This window comes from Polypterus senegalus, chromosome 8, assembly GCF_016835505.1.
Source record: "Polypterus senegalus isolate Bchr_013 chromosome 8, ASM1683550v1, whole genome shotgun sequence".
Lineage (NCBI taxonomy): Eukaryota > Metazoa > Chordata > Cladistia > Polypteriformes > Polypteridae > Polypterus > Polypterus senegalus.
The window spans coordinates 84,732,582-84,754,465 of NC_053161.1; the positions used below are offsets into that span (position 1 = coordinate 84,732,582).

General features: G+C 37.9%; 1 protein-coding gene across 1 annotated transcript in view; it reads right to left on the reverse strand.

Annotated features, from left to right (window-relative positions):
* Positions 1 to 21,884, reverse strand: part of plxna4 (plexin A4) — a 748,931-nt gene that overhangs the window by 707,452 nt on the left and 19,595 nt on the right. The gene's annotated exons all lie outside the window — the stretch shown is intronic.

Below are 21,884 nucleotides of genomic sequence, written 5' to 3' on the forward strand. Positions count from 1 at the left end.
AATGTGCTGGAAAAACAAGTCTGATCCATGGAGGCCCTACCTTGCAACTTACAGGACTTAAAAGATCTGCTGCTAATGTCTTGGTACCAGATACTATAGGACGCCTTTAGATGTATTGTGGAGTCCAAGTCTCAACGGGCCAGAACTGTTTTGGTGACACAAGCGGGACTTACACAATATTAGCCAGGTGTTTTAATGTTGTGGCTGACCAGGGTAAGTCTAATCTGTCCATCTTTTCATTAATTTAAACACTCAGTCCAGTTAAGGATCATGTGGACCAAAGCCTACTGTAGAATGACTGGGCACAAATGAAGATCCAATACCTTGCAGAGCCAATCCGACACCCACATCTACATTTGCTCATGAAAGTAGCCACACTGTCTTAAGGTCCATATGCGATTACTTAGAAAAAAATAGTTTATCACACACATGACGAAGATGAACTTAAATCATAGTATCCTGAATAAATATGACACTTACTGTATAAACGAGTCCAGTTTAGTACTGAGGATACAAACATGTATTAGGGGGTGGAGGGTTTGACTTACTGGCTGTTCTTCTAGCATGTAGTGTCATAGTCCAGTACTTTTCACCTTTGTTTCATCCCCAGCCCTTTAGCACGAGATGAGCAAAATCTAGGAGTCTTTAGGCTAAAGAATCAAAGAATTTTGCCAGAACATTTGCTTGCTTCAGTTCGTCCCATTCTTAGGTTATATATGTTTAAGAGACAAAGACAGGAAGATGAGGTAAATATACTTAGATTTTGTTCCTCTAGTTTTTGGGAAGCTGTAACACATAATTTTAGTTTGAAATATAAAATAAAAGCTATAATGATACATAAATGGTTTGTTTGGAAAAACTCTAATGTATGATGAATGCCACTATAATTGTAGGACAAGTCACTCTTTTGGGAGGTGTAGGACAAGGGGAATGAAACACTAGAACAATGAACCATTATTCAAAAAAGGAATACTTTTGCCAAAACCTCACTTAACACTTCTGTGTTTACGGGCTTCTCATGTCATCTATCGTATTCATCGTGTAGTTCTTCTTCACAGAAAAGGAGACTAAAAGTAAACACTGAAACTAATTGGAAATATCTCTGGACTTGAAACCCTGTTGTTAAAATTGTTTTCTTTGGAATATATTATGTGGTGATTTAACCATAGTTAGCCATACCTTTAGAACAAACAATAAATGTTCACAAAAGCACAAGGGTGACTTGCCCTCTCTTTGGCTGTGGGGAATTTGCACATTCTCCCTGTGCGATTTCATTTTATTTTATCTAGATGCTCCTTTATCCTCCCCATACTCTACAGGGTTTCGTTGAGTGGACGTGTCTAGAGAAGTGTGTATGGATGTGTGCATTTTGCAATGGAATGATGAGTGCTGCATAGTACTGGATGCTGTCAAAATAGGCCTCAGCCCCCATGACTGCACTCCAGGACCTGAGTTGGAGACCACCTACTCTACCTGTTGCCCTTTTGTTATCAAAGTAAGTTCTACTATACTGTCCAACAGTGCATTAATGTCACTTTTTTAAAGTGCTGTATGACAGTACAGAGTATGACATGCTTACTATAATATAAATCAATGAAAATGTATTTTATATAGTGCAATTTATAGAATATACCATCACAAATTGCTTTAACACAGCTAAAAAGGATATCTTTCTGATGAACAGTGGTTACAATTCAAGTGAGTGAAGCAAGTGCAGGCTGAAATATTCAACTACATTGTTGTTGATGACCGCATTTCATTCAAACCTGCAGCTTAGTAAAGCATGGCTTGGGATTTGTGTCCCATAAAGCGTCTGCTACTATACTCCACTGACCTCACGGCATAGCACTGTGTTTTTCCTGGTACCTGACTAGTAGAGTTTTGTGTAATTTACCATGAGGCTAGCATTATTAAAGTGCCTGTCAATCAGTCAGCATAAGGTATTGTATGTGACTAGTAGGCAGCATAGAGGAGTTGCTTGGGACTTGGCAATTCCCACATCCAGTTTACTATATGACCCGGAGTAGGTCATTTAACCTGCCTGAACTCCAAGTGGGGGAAAAAAGCAAAAAACAATTGTGTTCTATCGATCTTGTAAGTCACCTTGGATAAGGATGTCAACCAAACATACATATGATAATGTGACAAAGTAACTATAGTTGTTGGCAGCATCTCAGATCCTTCTTGAGAGATGCTGAATAAATTTAGTATATATAACTTATTCTTGTCATTTGCGTCTACCTAAACTTGTGACTTCAGTTACAGCCCCTAGTTCATAATTAACCATGTACACTAGTTTTTTTTTTTTCATCTCACCATTCTAAATTGAGTATTCACCACTGGTGTCGGCCTGACTTACCTGATAGAATCTCTGTCTCACAAAATTAAAGCTCTGGGGCCTTATATTTGAGGCTGTTATAATCAGCCTTTGATCTCCCAGACCAAAAAGAGTAAATTACACTTGTGTGGTATGATTATGAATATTATTGTGATTCATGCGCTAATACTTGTTTACACCTTGCTGCCAGCATGGCATCAGCAAAGGCCATGGACTGGCACGCAATGTATAGCACGCCTAATCATCTTGATACATCTGCAGGGCTGTTCAGCGCTGAGAAGACAGATTGTGGTGCCATCCATTCATTTCTTTTTCCTTCTAATCAGTGGAATTCCAGTCATTCCCACTCCCGTTTCAGATGAACAAAGCGCACATCAGCAGTGAAGAAAGCCTTGCTCTCAACGGATGCCATCTTTGATGCTCTGTTGCCTTTTTGTGCTGCTCTGCTTGCACTGGGGATGATCTTCACTGGCATTTGCTCTTTTCTCTGTGGTGTTTCTCCACATCTCACAACTGTATGTGTGGTAATCAGTGGTTCTTCACAGGCGTTGCAGACATGCATTGCCACTGCCTCATTCTTCATGCAGAAGACTTAATTTAAAAGCAAAAAAATGCAAACTTTTTAAAGAAGGCTATTTATTTCCAATTTGATTTTAACATCTTTTGCTTATATGATGCAAGTTCCACAATGCACAGCACTGCTATTCTGCTTTTATTGCATTAGCGTGGTTTTGTGGCCTTAAGGCTGCTGTTTTTTTCCTCACCTACAGTTCACTATGTAACTCTGAACAAGTCATTTCACCTACCTGCACTCTTATGAAAAAGTACAAGTTATGAACAACTTTAGTGTGTCCTGATCTAGCAAACTGCCTTGGATAAAGATATCTGCCAAACACAGTAATAATAAATTATGAAATAAAGACAATCCTGTCAGTAATAAAATATCGTGTAGTTCTTTCTCAATCATTTTGGTCACGTCGCAGAGCACCCACTCTTCCTCTGTATCTTCTGTAAATTAAAGCAACTAAGTGTGAATGAACCTGCCCCACAAATAATCTCAAATAATAACACAAGTCAAAAACTGTGACTGGTCATTGTAAAAAAAATGAGTAACGATTCTGTTGTGCTCAACTATCATAACAATAAACCGCCTGTCAAAACAAATTCTTTTTTCCTTTTCTCTAGCCAGAATTGTTACATGCTGCACGAATTTTGCAGGCTCAGCACATGCAGTCCTGCTGAGTCCCACAGTAATGGCAGGCAGGATGCTAAAGTACCACAAGATGAATAACAAATGCATTGTCTTCTTGGCTTCCTTCGTGACCCTTTTTGCAAATGAGCAGAGCCTACACATAGCCGCACCTTGAAAACCAGGCTCACCAGGGTACTGGAAGGTGTGAGCCATCTCAGAGGCCTTCATGTGTCTCTGACTTATGAGTTCTGAATCATTGTGGTCTGGGGACATTGAGAAGGGCAGCTGATTACAAAATGACTGAGAAGTGAAGACCTCATCTATTACTTGGTGCCTAACTCCTGCTGGTTTGAGTGTGAACTCGTATTGTAACCTTGTATCTACAATTAATTGTCCCATCTAGAGTTCTAATCCCATGTGTGGGGTTTGAATATTATTCCAATGTTTGTCTATGTTTTCCTCCCACAAACTAATAACCTGCATGTTGTGTGAAGTGCAGATTCTAAATTGGCAAATGAGTATGAGTATGGCTGTGTGCATGTATGGATCCATTCTGGCTGTTTCTTGTGCTTTAATGAAATGATCTTGATTCGAATTATGCTGGTTTCAGAATGTTGCCTTATATTATGTTTTCCTCTTTCTTATTATGATCTCAAAGTTCAACTATGGATTCATAACACTACAGTACAAGGTGAGACACAAAAGTAACCAGTTTGTTAAAAAAAATATGTATTTATTGATATATTACAACATTCTAAACATTGTCACCTTCTATATAGCCCCCTCCCGATATCTACACCGCTCCATACGTATCTTCCATTGATTGAAACAGTGCTGGAAGTCTTCTTGCTTGAGACTCTTCAGCAGGCTTGCTGTTTTTGTCTTCACTTCATCCACTGAAGAAGAATGTGTTCCCTTCAGGTCACTTTTGATTTTCGGGAACAAGTAAAAATCAGAGGGAGCTAAATCGGGTGAATAGGGAGGATGATCAAGGACAGGAATGTTTTTGTCAGTCAAAAACTGCTTTATGGAAAAAGCAGTACGATAATTTCGAACAATCTGATTCACCATTTTGATGTTTTCATCCATCCAAGATGAGCATGTGGGACCTAGGCGTTGAACGTCTTCCACATTTACTTGTCCTTCCTTGAAACGTTTGTGTCACTGAAAAACTTGACAAACTATCATCACCGTTCACTGTTTTTTTCATTTCATAAGTTTCTGTGGCCATTTTGTTCAATTTTTGCAAGAAATTTGATGTTGATTTGCTGTTTGATTTTTTCACCTGACGGTATAGCGGCAAATCATGTAGCGATTATTGTGCAAATACTGACTGGGACACATATTCACAGAATATACTTAGCCGGTCAGCGGTTTGAGAGGATGTGTAGGAGGGGATATAGTTCTATGATTCATGTTCGGCCCACCTCCAGACAGTTTTCCAGGAAAGCCCCAAGCCCAGTCCAGTTGTTTTTGTGTCTCACCTCATATACTAATTAACATGATTTTATTTCTACCTGATGAACAGATAAATGGAAACATAAATAGATGCCAGCATCAGTGTGAATGTTTCCATCAGAGATTAAAAAATGAATACACCCGGTGTCCTTTATCTGCATCTAATTTCTATCTTGCTTCGCCAATTCAGAGTCACAGTGGGCAAAGCTCCAAGCCAACACTGATGGGGCTGCTTGTTCATCACAGTGCCTTCACACTGAACTTAGAGTGAGACATATATTGCATGTGTCTAGGATGAAAATGGGAACACCTTCTGAAAAACCATATGAACACCAGAACCAGAAATTTGTACACGGATACTGACTGGGTTGGGACTTGTGCCCACTGCACCACATTGCTACCTCATGGAACTGCATAGTTCAATTGAAGCAAACATCTGGTGGCATAAACACACAAAAGAGATCATTGTCTGAATGTCTTCTCTGTAGCATCACTGCTTTCAAGCAGTATTACCTAAAGCAAACCTTTTAGACTAGCCTTTAGTTTAATATTTTTAGGCTTCCTTTGTGAGTACACTGATTTTTACAGATTGGCACCGTATGTTTCTTATAACAGACGTTTCCCACACATACTATTTAAGGAGTTGCGGCTACAATTTGCTTGTGAAAACTTTAAAAGTGGAACTCTAAATTGGCCTGGTGTGAGAAAGTGTGGTTGTGCGTGGGAGAGTGCCTTGATGACAGAATGGTATTTGTCCAGGTTAGGTCCCTACCTAATGCTAAATGTTACTGGGACAGACCCCATCTGACATCAGCTATGCAAATTAAATAACAAATGAATGAACTTACATGTTATTTTTATACAGGTTATACTAAGTACTAAGAGGCTTTTTTCTTAGTTAAGGACACAGAGCAAACTATTCTTGAAGTGTAATTTTTTGTCACATAGGGATGTTGGCCTATACTAGATAAAGTACATTGAGATTCCTAAGAACTGAAAGAAACTGATTTATGTAAAGTAAACAGACAAATATATTACTGCCTCAACGATTAATCAGATAACAGCCCGCTATTTTATTCACTTCTGTATACCATAAGAAGCAAAAGAAAGCAGAACTCCAAAAATGCACATTAATGTTGTTTTTAAGGCAAATAGAGTGGGCTGGGTTGATCAAAGGGAGCACCGATGATATGAAATAAATATAAGAGCTCAAAAAAGCTCAAACGAAGTAGCATCATATTTTTTCCACCAGTAAAATGCAAAATATATTCTATTTCTTTCTCTGTCATAAATATACTTGCTGCTTTTCACACCTACATGCCAACCTATTCCCCAACTTTCTGGCTCTAACAAGGATAAGCCTTTAAAAGTCTTTATAATTCATCCTGGGTTTATTATCAGGGCAATTGGCAGAATCATACTGGTACTCTTGGACACATCTTTTCTCTTAAAAAAAGCTACCTTGCCTGCTATAACAGGGCAAATGGTCCCATTTTCGAACTTATTTGCTCTACCTTATGCATTGGAGGCATCCCATTGGCTTCTTGACGGTACGTCATGACCTTCTTCTCCTTCTAATGATCTTGGAATATTTTGTTACAACCTTTCCTCTGTAGTGACTATCTTATCTAGTCATAATGGCATTAAGTCGATCTATCTTTCAAATCCTGTGCCCATTTATTACTCCTACAATCCAAAGTAACCTTTATACCACCAGCTAGCATTCCTTTATTTTGAAAAGTAGATACAAATATACACTATGTTGGCATCTACCAAAAGCATCTGAATTTTTAATTATACCTTGGGATGAATTTTTGACCATACCGCCCACGTCTAGAACAGACTGTCTCTTGATTTGTACTGAAGAGTATTTACTATGTAACTTAACATATTGTTGGCCTTTTTAATTATTTCTCTGCTTTGTCTACTGGATCAATGTCATCCCCTAAATCCTTTTTATATTTCTCACAATTATAACTTCCATTTTCCTGCATGTCCTGATTATCACTTGTCTTTATGGAACTGAATTTTCTGAAGTATCTGCCAGTTCTAAAGATTGTCCAGGTCGTCCTGCAGTGATCATAAATGAGAGTCAGAAGAAAGCAATGGTAGACAAAAGAGAACAAAGCAAAGACAAGAATAAAAGAAGTACATTTACAGCAGGCATTTAAATTTGAGAAATAAGAGAACCTCAAAAAGCAGACTTCTAATTATGTGGGGCACCTCGAAATAGTGTGCACTGCAGGTGACAAAAGAAACCTTGGTATGGCAAAATGGATAATTTAATAAGATAGCAATAAGCAAAGAGTATCTTCAGACCTTAGGAGAGAACAATCTCTAATATGAACTCTCAAGTGTCGCTGTTGGTGTCTTTGACACTACAAAGTTTCCAAATGAATTGTGGCAGCATTACTTCTAGTCCTATACCTGATGCAATTGACCCTATGGCAAGATGGCCATCAACATGACAAAAGCTCCTTGCAAGCACAAACACCAGCCTGAGATTGCCTTAGCTCACTTTCAGAATAACGATCAGTGATATTCACATTCAGCTGAATTTAAATTTAAATTATAATAAAATCATCAAGGCACATAAGGTGTTTAAAAAAGAAAGGAAAAGATATGGAATATCAGGATAGGTGAGGCATCTGGGGTTGTCCGGACATTTAAAAGAAGAGGCCTTCCAATTTGTGTGTCTCTCAGATTTTAGATCTGGCCTTTATAAAGGAAAGTCTATTACTCAGCTGTACACAGCACACAGCAATAGGCTGCATTGCAGAAAAGCAGTCTCTGCACACATGCTATTTATGGTTTCCACACCTTTTTTTCTATAAAGCTCACAAAAAAGCCTCAGTCATTAGAACAGAACATTAAAAAGATTTATTTGCTGCTGCCTTACCAAAGCTGAGAATTCACAGGGTGAACCACAAAGTACCGTGGCATCAGGCTATGAAATTGTGTTGTCACACATTAAGTTTAAAAATAAATGACATTGTTAAAGAAAAAATGAAAAGAAGGCCAGCCTGGCATTGCAGCAATGGAAGAGCAAAGTAACGCTCTGAAAGCAAATGAGTGCCCCACTACCATTTGCAATAATTTCTGGTTCAGCCTGTGCACAAGAAAATAATTGTGGGTTAATTAGCCTCTTGCTGCAAAAAAACACTGCTCTGTCTTCAGAGACGCCGTACATCATTCTCCTTTGGTGCTTTGTTTTACAGGTGCTGCTTCAAAGAATGTTGCTGCTCTCAACGTGGAAATTACTGACTGCAACACACCAAAAAAGTGGTCACTATTGTCAGTTGACTGCCTTCAGATTAGCAGTAAACAGTGTTGGGCGTAAGAGACCAAGAGTTTTTAGGGAATGCCTTGTTTCTTTTTTTATATAGTAGTTTTCAGTGCGTTAGTACAAGGCCATTAAGAATAAACAGACATATGTGAAACAACAGAGTGCTCTATGGGTAAGAATCTGGGCAACATTCACTAAGACAAAAAAAGTACTTCAGCTTGCTTTGGATTTATTTATAGAACAAGCAAATTCATTAGAATAGAGTTGCATTATTTTTGGACTGAGTCACTGTAATAAATTCAGATCATTTTATAGATATGAAAGTGCGTCCAATGGTGCAGGACTGCATTACTAAACTTAGCTCTCGAATGTCCTCAGCTTTATCATGCTCAAACACAAACTAATGAACATAGCGCTGGCAGCCTCCTGAGCATACAAGCTTACCACTTTCATTTTTCAGGCGCACATTTGGCAGGGAGGTAGTTTTTTGGTTACAAAGTTTGGACTGAACTCACAAGGCAATTGGTTCAAATCTTACACTTTGAGCAAGTCACTTAGTGTTGGTTCTGTTGCTGCTGCAGGTTATATGGAGCAAAATAATACCCAAACATGTCTATGACATATTGGTAAAATGCCAATACCAGCAATTCAGTCATTATTTTCCTTAAGGTCACTTCACTTATTTTAACTTTTAGTTAAGAAGAAGTTTACTAGTTATCATAGTAAAATGCTGCCATTTTTCATTACTTTTTTGAAGTATAATTTCATCTGGCCACATGAAGTGCCAAGTAGGAACGAAGGGAACTTGGGGAAGGAACAGAAAACGCCATAAAGACAACGGCAGAACATGCAAATGCCACGCCAACAGTGAGCAGGCTTAGTTCTGAAGCTTTTTGAATATGTGATGCGACAGCATTGACAACTGACTCACTGTGTGCTGTGTAACATGCCTTGCTAATCAACAGCTCAACCTTCTTTTATATCACACTATAGCTATGTTTCCTGTTAAGGACAAGTAATAAAATACATTTAAAAACATTTGATATTGCTTGCTTTACATGTACCTCAGCATTTCTCTTATGGCTATCTTCAACATTGTTGTGTATCTAAATCCTGTCTCGGCAAGCACTTCCTCTCTAGATCACATTCTCATAAAACCTGCTCCTCAGATTCTGTTATTTCAAGGCACTTTGCTCACCTCCTACCACCAATGGTAGATGAGCCTCCAATACTCACATTTGTATTGTTGTGAATACTTTCTGTCTTTGAAGGAAACTTGGGTTGTGCCTCATTAATATTTAGCGACCAATTAATATTTACCGATCACTTAGTATGTTATTAATTTTGTTCTTATTGAATTCTCACATTTTTGATAATAATAAAATAAATTTCCACAATAAGGAATTAAACCTCACACCCATAACGTATTGTGCCATCATCCCTATGCCTGAGCTACCAAAGCCAAACCGACCGATCAGACAAAAGCTAACTTGACCAATTAAATTTGCTTGGAGGGACCAAATATGCACACACACACACACACACATACAGAGTAGTTTTTTACACTATATAGTAGATAAGCATGAAGTGTTATATATACCAAAGAATGAAAATATCCATCATTGAGTGTACATCACAGCAGATGCCGCCTGTACAGTAAGGCCTTCATAAAGACATTGTTTTACATATAAAAGAAGGCATAAAGGTCACCATTCACACCAAAGTTCCACAGCCACCTGTTCAACTGGTTAACAATGATCATTCCCAAATAACAGATAGAAAAGCCTTATCAGGCCTGAGGACATCCTGAGACGCACAGACGGCTCTCTTACGTAACTTGGAACAACGGGGCAGATTCATGAGATTTGATATTATGAAAAACTAATCAATAGTTAGTTAAATGATAGGCACTATAAACCTTTTTTGTTTTAAATAGGTTATAAATAAACAAACAAACAAACAAATAAATAAAACTTGAATTAAGTAAACAGATGGATGGATTCTTGCAGTATAAACTTTGAAATAATGTCACCCTTAAGCAATGGAAAATTAACAAAAGGAGAAACTTTCAGTAGTACATTAGAAAGCCCTGATGGGTTACTGTTATAATTATATCATATGATTTTCTACAACAACAACGCTCATTTCTATAGCACATTGTCATACATCAGTGTAGCTCAGAGTGCTTTATAATTTAACAAAAAGTAAGTTTCAAGAAAAGGAAAACAAATAAGATCAGTCTTAATTCAGATCATGCTCACAAGGAGTGCTGGAGCCTATCCCAGCTAGCACAGGATGCAAGGCACGAACAAAACCTGGACGGGTTGGCAGTCCATCAACACACACTCACGCCCACTAAGGCCACTTTAATGTCGCAATTTCACCTAATCTGCATGTCTTTGGGCAGTTGGAAGAAACCAGAACATCCGGAGCAACCCCACATAGACATGGGGAGAACATGCAAACTCCACACAGGCAGTGCTACCACTGAGCCAGCTTGCCGCCTTTTTATAATTATTTATATATGTAAAACAACAAAATGTTTGGTGTCCATGCATAGCCATAATGTTGTTCGGCAGCCACAAGAAATCTGCAATGTCTAACGAATAAATGCAACAAGACACACAAAGAAAGAGGGACTCAAGGGCAAGCATATCTGGTGAACTGAGGTTCTTAAATACAATTCTTAAAAGAGGTTCTCAAATGCATACATACTCTATGATTGAAATAGAGTAACGTTATACACCATTGTACCCATTTTAATGAATTAATAGGAATTTTGCTATGCTGGTTATTATTATTAGTATATTAGGGTTGCTCCAAAATAATTGCAAAACTTTCTATACTTTATTCAAAATGAACAGAAAATGTCTGCACGCTATTGTCATGCTTGCTACTGCAGTGTAAAAAAAATACATTTCCAACAGCATACATAGTTGGCACTCAAAATGGTGTTTGGTGGTGACATGATTTTTAAATAAAGGCAAATAGGTTTTTCCCCATTCGCCTTATGGCCAACACATTTCCACATCAAAGATGCCATCCATTATGAACTTATTCAAGAAGTGGCTATGAGTCCAGGATTCAGACCGGCACAAATTTTTAAAATTGTTTTAGTTTAGTTTAGTTGGATGAGATTATGTAGAAACATGAGGAGTGTATCAAAAACACCTATTTATCATAGGAGTATGTTCAAATAAATCCAGCAATAATAAAAAATGTATGGCAAAACTCTATGGTCGACCTATATAGTTACATTCCTTTATTTAAATTGAATCTCTTCTGAGCACCTAGTTCTAGAGAAATATGAATGTGGGGAAAATGTATTTGCAGCTAAATATTGTGAAAACTTTAGCAGGGATCTGGAATACTCTCAGTGTTGTGTTAAAATGTTATAAATAGGAATAGTTAAAAGTAAAAGAGTTATCCATTTTCCTAGCCTATTTCTGTCATTGTCATTTTATGCCTCTCCCAGCACATATAAGAGCTACTCCCTGAGCACAAAGGCATATCATTACTTAGCCAGTGTCCATCTATAGTAATTTAGCATTATAAGTCAATGTAACTGTATATCTTATGACAGTGAGGTTAACGTTTGCCTTCAGAACACCCATATAATCGGTCAGCTCCACCCTGTACACTGTGGAGTTCACCTTATGATCAGAAATTAACTGTTACGGCATCATGAAGCTCACTGAATGGAAATCCTTCTTGTAACCCTTTAGACTCCGCTTTCTAGTCACTATGAACAGGAACAGTGGGTGGAAAAGAGCGAGTCTGCAGCAGCCAATGGTACAAATCGCGACTCTTTACTACAATTGCCTTCCTTGCTGCATAGAATGGCGACAGCATTCATCCCATCCATCTATTGGCAGCACCAACTTATTCCAGGAAGGTCTGTGATTTACTTTTAGTAATAAATTCTTAAATTATTTCAAAATCTCTACACTTCCTTTGTTTAACAAAAATGTGGTACACCCAGGCTGACTAAATTACAGGAAAACATTAAAGAGAGGACATCAATTTTTGGAGAGCCAAATTAATTTTTCCTACAATATTATCTCACATAATATTCTGAGTAAAATGCAGGAACCGATCAATGACTATTAATGGCTATGGCTATGGCAGTTAACAGCTTTATGGAAAAACAACACAACCCTACCCAACCCTCAGGGGGTTGCGGCACAAAAGGGGTTTTCTCTTGTTTCTCCGGGTTATGAGTTTTAAGATCTCATCTTTGTTACAATGCCCTCTTGGTCAAAAGGGTTAAAGCCATATCTGAAATGTAACACCTTACACAAAAAAGGGATAAACTGGGACATTAGGGTGGGAAAAGAGAAACTGCACAAATCAACTCGGAATGACTTTAAAACTGATTTGTATTCAAGTGAGCCAGGGCATGTCAGTAAGTGTGTTCACATCCTGACAATGATGTCATTGAGCGGAGACCGTCAGTCTTCCTGATTTATACCTATAATGGCTTTACAAACAGAACCTGAGCATTTTTCGTTTTACTGATGACTGGTACAAACAACAGTAAAATATGCTCAGCCGCTGAACAAAACAAATGTAAAAGATCAATAAGTGCTTTCACTTTCCTTGTATTGTTTGACAACATACATTTGATACTGTAATTAAGTAGACATGAATGATTAAGAATAATTAAACATCAGAATGGTTTGTTCGAATCTAATATAAACATATACAGCACTGTATTTATAGGTCTGTTGTGGTTGGCCATTACCCAGTAATTTACAACTTTACCAGAGCTAGTAGTAACTTTCAAGACAGCATAATTGTGAACAGATCCAGTCCTCCGTGCCTGAATCTTTCTAGATGGGTTTTCCTCCAGGAACTCATTCATTTTTCTCCTGCATCCCAAAAACAAATGTATTAAGTGTAACAAGCCTTCTGTTACATAAGAAGACCCTAATAGATCCAGTTGCCTTAAAGTTCTCCTTTAGGGCAACTGAATAAGCTACTGGTTACTGATTCGGAGTCCCTAAGTTCACAGCCAGCCTCTCTGTATGAGGCCATGAAATAGAAAAGAGGTAGCACCCCTTGTCACTGAAGTACATTAGACAGGTCTTAGAATGCTGTTTTAAAAGTTTAACAAAATCCAATGTAAGATAAAGTATAAAAACCTCACTGGGCTTGACCCTACATGTTCAATTCCTATTGGTCTAACTAGTGGCTTGGCTCATCTACTTGCTCACCTGAAAACACAATAGTCATACCCATTTAACTCTTCAGTACTCTGGCAGACCACTCATGAATGTAATAGACCTAACTATAGTTACTGTTAAGCCGTGTCAAATGTTGTTAACCCCCAAGTGTGTGGCTGCAGAAAAGAATCCACAAAGCAAAGACAATTTCACATTAGGCTCTTGGGAAGGAAAATCCCATAATAAATAGTAAATTATGTATTCTGGCTGTGTCCTTTTCCTGCACAGTCACACTTTTGATAACTCTTTAATATGCACTTGGTGACAAAAACCTGTTGTACCCAGAAGGTGGTCTAATTTGCATGGAAATTAGCAAGGGAAATAAGCAAAGTATGACTATGTATGCAAATGATAAGGTGTGCTTGTCTATTACCCACATGACTGCTGCTAGAAGCCTGCATATCAAATTTGCCAGATACTGCTGACCTTGATAGCTTTGAACCGCTGTAACAGAACACTGTGATGAGCTCTTCCAATCAGGTAAACAAGTAAGATTTATAGGGACAAACTTTTTGTTTTTTGTGAGGCCGAGTAGCTCTGCATATGCCAGCTGTATCGATGTGAAAAGTGGACTACTATGCCACGGAAGGATCAGAAGAATGCACAAGAGGAAGGCACATGGATTGTCCATGGATTACCAGGGAAAGCCCTAGATCATTCACAATGTGCTATTCTTCTTTCCTAACCGCACAGAGAACTGTCAGATTGTACCCTTTGGGTAATCTTTACTGATGAGTCCCACTATTCAATTGAAACTGAATTACACATGATGATGACATAGACGATAGTGTAATCCAAGAAGCAATCTTGATCAGTGCCTCACCAGAACAGAAGGGGGCATTTTTCAGGGCCCAACTTCCAACAACAGGTGGTTGCCATTTCTGTCCTTTAGGAACACTGCGATAGCTCAACTATCCAGCCACTGATTAAAAGGGCTATTGTGTAAGGTCGGCTTGATATAATTTCATAAAATGATATGGTCTGATCACACTCAGCTGTCAGGAACAGTAAACTCTTATCGCCAAAATACCCCCGACCTATTTTGAAAACAGTACATTCCATAATGCAGAACTACATTTTGTTACATGGTGCTTAGCCAGAAGAGCCACAGAATTTAATTTGGCATCACTCTCATTCAATTTAATGTCATATTATTTTTATTGGAAACTATAGGAGCCTTGTCTGAACTATTCATTGCCACCTATGGCCCTATTTGGCACCCATAAATGTTTCTTTTGGTCTGATTACAGAATCATGTGTTACACATTCTGCATGGTTTTTTCTAAGAAGAAGGGATCCTTGATTCTAGTGAAGGATATGTAGTACGATGTATCCATCCATGCATTACGGAATCTGTTTAAGCCAGGTCAGGTTAGAGGGGAGCCAGAGCCTTTCATGACAACATGGAGTGCAAAACAAGAACCAGCATTTGGTGCCATCTATCTAGTATTAGTCTCAACTTATTTATTATTATCAATTGACAGATGCCTTTATCCAAGAAAACTTACAACACTTCAGCTCCAATTCTTTTTTCTCTAATTGGAACAGAGGCGGATGAAGTGACTTGCTCATAGTCTCACAATGTCAATATCAGAACTGGAACCAACAACCTCAGGTAGTGAAGTCCAATAGCTTATTTCCTACACCACACTGCTTGTCTAAAACATACACATTTCAAATCCTCTGTTACTTCCAACATCACTGTATGAAAGAAAACCATCATACGTTTGTACCTGTCAACAGACAGTGCTATAAGAAATCATTTCTACTTCACTTTATAATGAGTCCCCTTATTGTAGGGATGGTGTTGATCTGTTACTCAGAGATGGGCACTGATTTGTTGTTTGTACTTTATATAAACCTGTACTTTCTGCTTCACTGCAATTTTTTTTTTCATGATTGCTACTGCAACTTCTTGCTATTTTCTTCGTAATTAATAAAGTATAATAGTGTAATAGTAGCGGCTGCATTGCCATTTACAGTATCTATCCATCTCTCGATAATATAGAACCTTTTATATCTATCTAGCTATCTATTATTAGATATGCAATATCTGTCTCTCTGTGTATGTACCTATCCATCTATCAATTTACAGATAATATACATACATACATACATACATACATATATACATATATGCCAGTTATGTAAATGTAACACACACACACACACACACACACATAGACACTCTTACTGGCCACTTTATTAGGTACACCTTGCTACTACCCAGTTGGACCCCCTTTTGCCTTCAGAACTACCGTAATTCTTCGTGGCATAGATTCAACAAGGTGCTGGAAACATTCCTTGGGGATTTTTGTCCATATTGACATGACATCACGCATTTACTACAGATCTGTCAACTGCACATTCAAGATGTGAATCTCCCGTTCCACCACATCTCAAAGGTGCTCTGCTGGATTGAGATCTGGTGACTACGGAACTCATTTGAGTACAGTGAACTCATTGTCATGTTCAATAAATCATTTGAGATGATTTGAGCTTTGTGACTTGAAGGATTATCCTGCTAGAAGAAGCCATCAGAATCAGTAGATCAGCAGTTTCTGAAATACTCAGACCAACCTGTCTGGCACCAACAACCATGCCATGTTCAAAGTCACTTAAATCACCTTTTTTGCCCATTCTGATCCTCTGTTTGAACTTCAGCAGGGCATTTTGACAATGTCTACATGCCTAAATGTACTGAATTGCTGCCATGTGATTGGCTGATTAGATATTTGGGTTAACGACAAAATTGAACAGATGTACCTAACAAAGTGGCCGGTGAATGAACATATGTATATGCGTATATTATACTTTATTAGGTACCACTGTTCAATTTCTTGCTCAAACTAAAAAGAAGGAATAGCAGTAGTTCTAAATATTGTATATAAACACACACATTGCACATATAAATATTGTATATAAGCACTGTGGGTGGTGACCCGGACATCGTTAATTCACCCACAACACATTTATTAAACAGCTAATATATACAATAGTGCACATACAACCCCCAAACTCCCCCAAAAGTCCAGGCCTCTCTATCCAATGCCCTCTTCAGGCCACCTCACTCCTCTCCACCAAGCTCTGTCCTTCTCCTCACCCAACTCCAGCAATCGAATGGAGGGAGGCGGCCCCTTTTATACACACCCGGACGGGCTCCAGGTGTCTCCCGATTAGCTTCTGCCGGCATTCCCCAATGTGGCGGAAGTACCGGCTGCGCACCCGGAAGCACTCTGGGTGTCCCTGGTCTTTATCCCCCCAGCACTTCTGGGTGTGGTGGAAGTGCTGTGGGCTAGGGCTCCAAAGGCATATAGGGTTGACCTTCCAAGCTCAGTTCCCGTGGTCCCCAAAGCCACCAGGGTGGTCGCCCCCACGTGGTCTGGGGAGGCGTAAGCCCTCCTCCGGTCCTCCAGGGCGTCCCAGCTGGGTACCACCTCCATCCACCTGTGACAGCACATACATTGCATGTATATTATATGCAACGTGTGTGCCTATATACAATATTTATACATGCAACATGTGTGCTTATATTCAATATTTAGAACTCTTGCTATTCTGTCTTTTTAGTTTGAGCACATATTCTGTCCTTCCATCACTAGCATTTGCACATTTCAAGCAGCCCTGCTTTCATGTTTATCTCTCTCTTTCTGAAATATTCATTAGTTCAATTTCTCCCCAAAATAATATCAAGCATGTATGTAACTGTAAAAAAATGACTTGGCTCCAAAAATTATAGATATTCATATGAATGTGTAGCTCTCAAAATGCAAGCTTAATGAGCTGGATGCACAATAACCTTTAAAACATCAATTTTTACCTGGAAAAATGATGTATCCTTGTTAAAAATAACTATGTTGTAGAAACCCAGAAAGCATTTCAATTTATTGTGTAACCTTTCAAAAATGCACCCTCTACAGTAATCCTACAAGAGCATATCCCATTTTTCCTACAAATAAAATAATCATTTTAAAAAGAAGAGAGACTGTGAAAAATACCTTATAAACATGTCTTGTGAAACGGTGCATCTGCCGGCAAGCATGACAAAAAAGTCAAATTCAACTTGTTCACGAGTGATTTCCATGGGAAGGACACAAAAATACACAAACTACAATGAGAGATGAAGAACTGCAGTATCAACCTTTAGTATGCATCCTAATGCCATTCTTCACTCACAATGGAATTGTGTGCCTGCTTTTCTAACAAGATGTGAACTGCCATGAAGTCTCAGTCTGGATAAAAACATTTTTTTCTTTGCTATCTCTTCTTCTCCATAAGAATATGAACATACAAGTCTTGTATCAAGCATTCTTGATCATCTTAAAATATCACAGTATCAGAGCTGCCACAACTACATTAGTTAATTTTATGATACTTTATCATTTTGAGTCATCAAAGCTCTGAAATCAATCCATGCAACACCCTAAAATAACTGACTCCCATCAAGAGGAGAAATTCAGAAGGTGTCCAGGCCTAAAGCTCCTTCAGCCTCCCACTTTAAATCTAAACTCAATACACTTCTTTTGTTCAATCAGGTTATCCAGTTTTAATTTTAAACAGGCACCATTTCTTTTTTGTTTTCAATAAAATACATCTTACCCCTTTGTTGTTGTATCTGTGAATGCTGATAGATGGATAGAATATTCTTATAACATTACAGTATTCAGAAGTGTTATTGAATTTTAAAATGTTCTCCATTTCATCATTCACAAACATACATATTTCTGAGCTGTATAAACGTGGGTCTGTAATCCTGTGAAACTTCTGCCCTATTGTAAATTTACCAAAAGAGTTCTGTTCCCCTAGGGTGAATGCTGATCAAAGGATATTACAAAAAAAAAAGCAATCTTAAACCAGTCATCTGATGGCAAGGTTATGGAGAGCTCAAAGTAAGCTCCTTTCTTCTTCTAACGTCTGTCACCTGGCTGGCCGGGTTCCAACTATCCTGGACAGTTTTTAATCATCAAGCCGGCTGTCAGGGGAAAGTAAAAACTGTCAGTGGAAGAGCCATTCTTGCTGCTTTTTGTTGTTGCTTTTTTGGCACACTGATGTAGTACTGCTATTTGGGTTCATTGTCAGGAGAGCAATGATAACTAACACAGATAATGTAGCAAATTTGAAGAGTACATTACATTTTACCTGATCTGATAAAAATCAACCCAACCTCTCTACAGTCTAGAAGAACAATTGCCATTTTATTATTTAACAAAATTAGAACTTTACACAGCTTCATCTCACAGTACTGTGTCACAGCACTCCAGAAAGCAGAGTGCAAGTGATATATTTAGAGTGAAAAATTGAATTAAAATAACAAAAATTAACCTTTGACATAGGTGTAAAATGTTTTTCTTGATGACACAAAGGGGAACGCTGCAGTTAATAGCATCAGAATAAATTAAATCCTTACCAGCTTTATCATTTTTACGACCTTGGAATTAATTAATGAATGTATTTTGCACACTTCTTTGTATTCTCAGAGCTCAGTTGTTCTCAGACTATATAAAGTACACAGGCAAAGGAAGAAGTTTTTGCTTTTCTGCAGTTACTCAGAGGGCCTTTCGGAAGACTGAGATTTTGGACTCAAGCTTAATTCTTCAAAAAGTTTTCCATCCTGTTAAATATTTCCCATTTAAAAGGGGTTGTATCGCTAGATAGATAGATAGATAGATAGATAGATAGATAGATAGATAGATAGATAGATAGATAGATAGATAGATAGATAGATAGATAGATAGATAGATAGATAGATAGATAGAACAGTGCCTATAAAACATAACACCTTAGAAGTTCTCACATCTAATTATTACACAACATTGAATCAAAGTGGAAATAATTTGGCTTTTTAGGCACTAACTTTTAAAGACTTTTCAGTTTGAAAGTAAAACCAGATGTCTGCAAAGTGATCTAAATAGGTTAGAAATGTAAAGCAGAATATAATTAATCACATACGTCAGAGTCAGAGTGTTGTAGATGCATCTTTACAAGCTGTTACAGCCTTAAGTTTGCATTAACAGATCTCTTTCTCTCCATCGGCTTTCCACATTTTAACATTGCAGTTTTTCCGCATTGTTTGCAAAACTGCTCAGGCTCTTTGAGGTTGTATGGGGATCACGATTTCACAGACTTTTTCAAGTCCAGCCATAAATTCTCAATTCAGTTGAGAACTGGACCCTGACTCTGCCAGCCTTGGACATGGCTGTTTTCAAGTCATCACTCGGTAAAGTTGGCTTTATGCTTTGTGATCATTCTCATGCTGGAAAATAAAACATCTCCCAAGGTGCAGGCTTCTTGCATACTGTATCAGGTTCTCCTCCAGGATTTTCCTGTATTCTGCAGTATTTACTTTACCCTGTACCCACACATGCTTTCCAGGGCCTGCTGCAGTGAAGCATTCCCCACAGCATGATGCTGCCACCACCACGCTTCATGGTAGGGGATGGTGTGTTTTTGATAATTTGCTACATTTGGGTTAAAGAAAGATGCCATTTAGTCTGATGGACAAAATGCTCAATTGTGGTCTCATCCAACCATAGACTCTTCTTCCACCTAACTTCATACTTTCCTGTGTGCCTTCTGTCAAGATGTCTTCTTCATCTCTATTTAACGTTGGCTTTCTCTTTGCAATTCTCCCATACAGCTGTGACTGGTGAAGCACCTGGCCAACAGTTGTTGTATATACACTCTCCTGAATCGGAGGCATGGTAGATTGTAATTCCTTCAGAGTTCTCATAGATCTTTTAGTGATCACTACTGCAATCTTCTTCTTTACAGTCACTTGTGGATGACCTGCTGTAAGGAGATTTACAGCTGCGACATACTCTTTCCATTTCTTAATGTTTGATTTAATTGGAATTTTTTCTTTGCTCTGACCCCGACTTTATATATATTTATTTATGTATGCTTTTCAATCACCTTTTCATGGAGTTACTTGGAATGTTTTTTGGTCTTAATTGTGCAGATTAAAAACACCACACTGACTCACCACAAGTTGAACTTTCCACACACAGGTGTATTTATTCTACAATAAACTGAAATCCCTTGATTGCAAATAGGCGATCTCTATTTAATTAACTGTACAACTTCTAAAACCAATTGGTTGACCCATTGAAGGTGTATGATTGATTATTTAGAGTTTTATATTTGTTATCAACCTTGACCACTTTTTTCACATTTATCTGTTGATCAGCGTCAAAAAAGCTATACTAAATGAAGTGTGATTCATTATTGCATAACAATAAAATGTGAAAACTCTCACGGAGGGGCAATGTATTTTCAGCATTAGACTCAATGGACTAGCATATATAGTACATCTTACTCTTTACTTGGTGCTTGATGAAAGAAATGCCAGCAATAACTAACTAAAAAAAAAAACTCCAGCTTTACACAAAATGTTAAAAACATCTTGATGTGGCGTTATCCTTTAAATCAAAATATTTTTTTCTTTCTCAATTTTTGTAACACTTACAGAATAGATAAGAAAAGTAAATGTGCAAAAAAACAGGAAACACCATTCTATTGAAGTGAGCCAAGCTCTCAGTGGAATGTAACCTAGCAAATTGGTACTTTTATAACAATTAATATGATATGCTGAGGCGGAATAAAAATTAATTGCTTTCGAAAATCAGTATTCACTTATTCATTTTCTCACCCACATGTATGCCATTAAAGGGTTGCAAAGCATTTGTGGTGATGGCAAACACATAATTCTGCATTAGACATACTCACACATTTTTAAAGTATATATATATATATATTTTTTTTTTTTACAGTCACACGTGTATGCATGTCATCCATTTCACTCCCATTCTTTCCTTGCTTTACAGGTGCTGCTAAATGACTCTATTTTTTCTTTTCTTGTCTGAACTCCATCTTCATCTATCAAATAATTAACAAGTAACAGTAACTCCTCATTTTTCATCCTCCCACATATTCCTCCTACTGAAATATAATATTTCTGGAATAAATAAGCTTTACTGTTTTTTCTGTATTGGTAAATGCTTTAATATTTCTTTCTATCTACAGTATAACACTATTATATAACCAATTAATGCTTTAAGGAAACTAAATGAGGAGTGGTCAGTGGAGAGGGAAGGTTACAAAGCCTGGCAAGCCTATTTCAGATGAAAAAAGTGATTGTGTACTTGTAGAGGAAACTCTAATGAAAGAGAAGCCACTTTGGTTTTGCAAGAATGTGCCATTCTTGGACGTAATAATGGCTCATGAGGACAGCTAGTTAAACAACATATGATGATGCCTAAGAGTGGGAGACAAGAAATGCGCCCTACTGTGTTCTTATCCCTGAATTTACACATTTTTACTGTTTTGTGTTGTTGAATCCAGAAATATTTCTGTGACCAGCTTGATTACAACTAAATAATGTCTCAT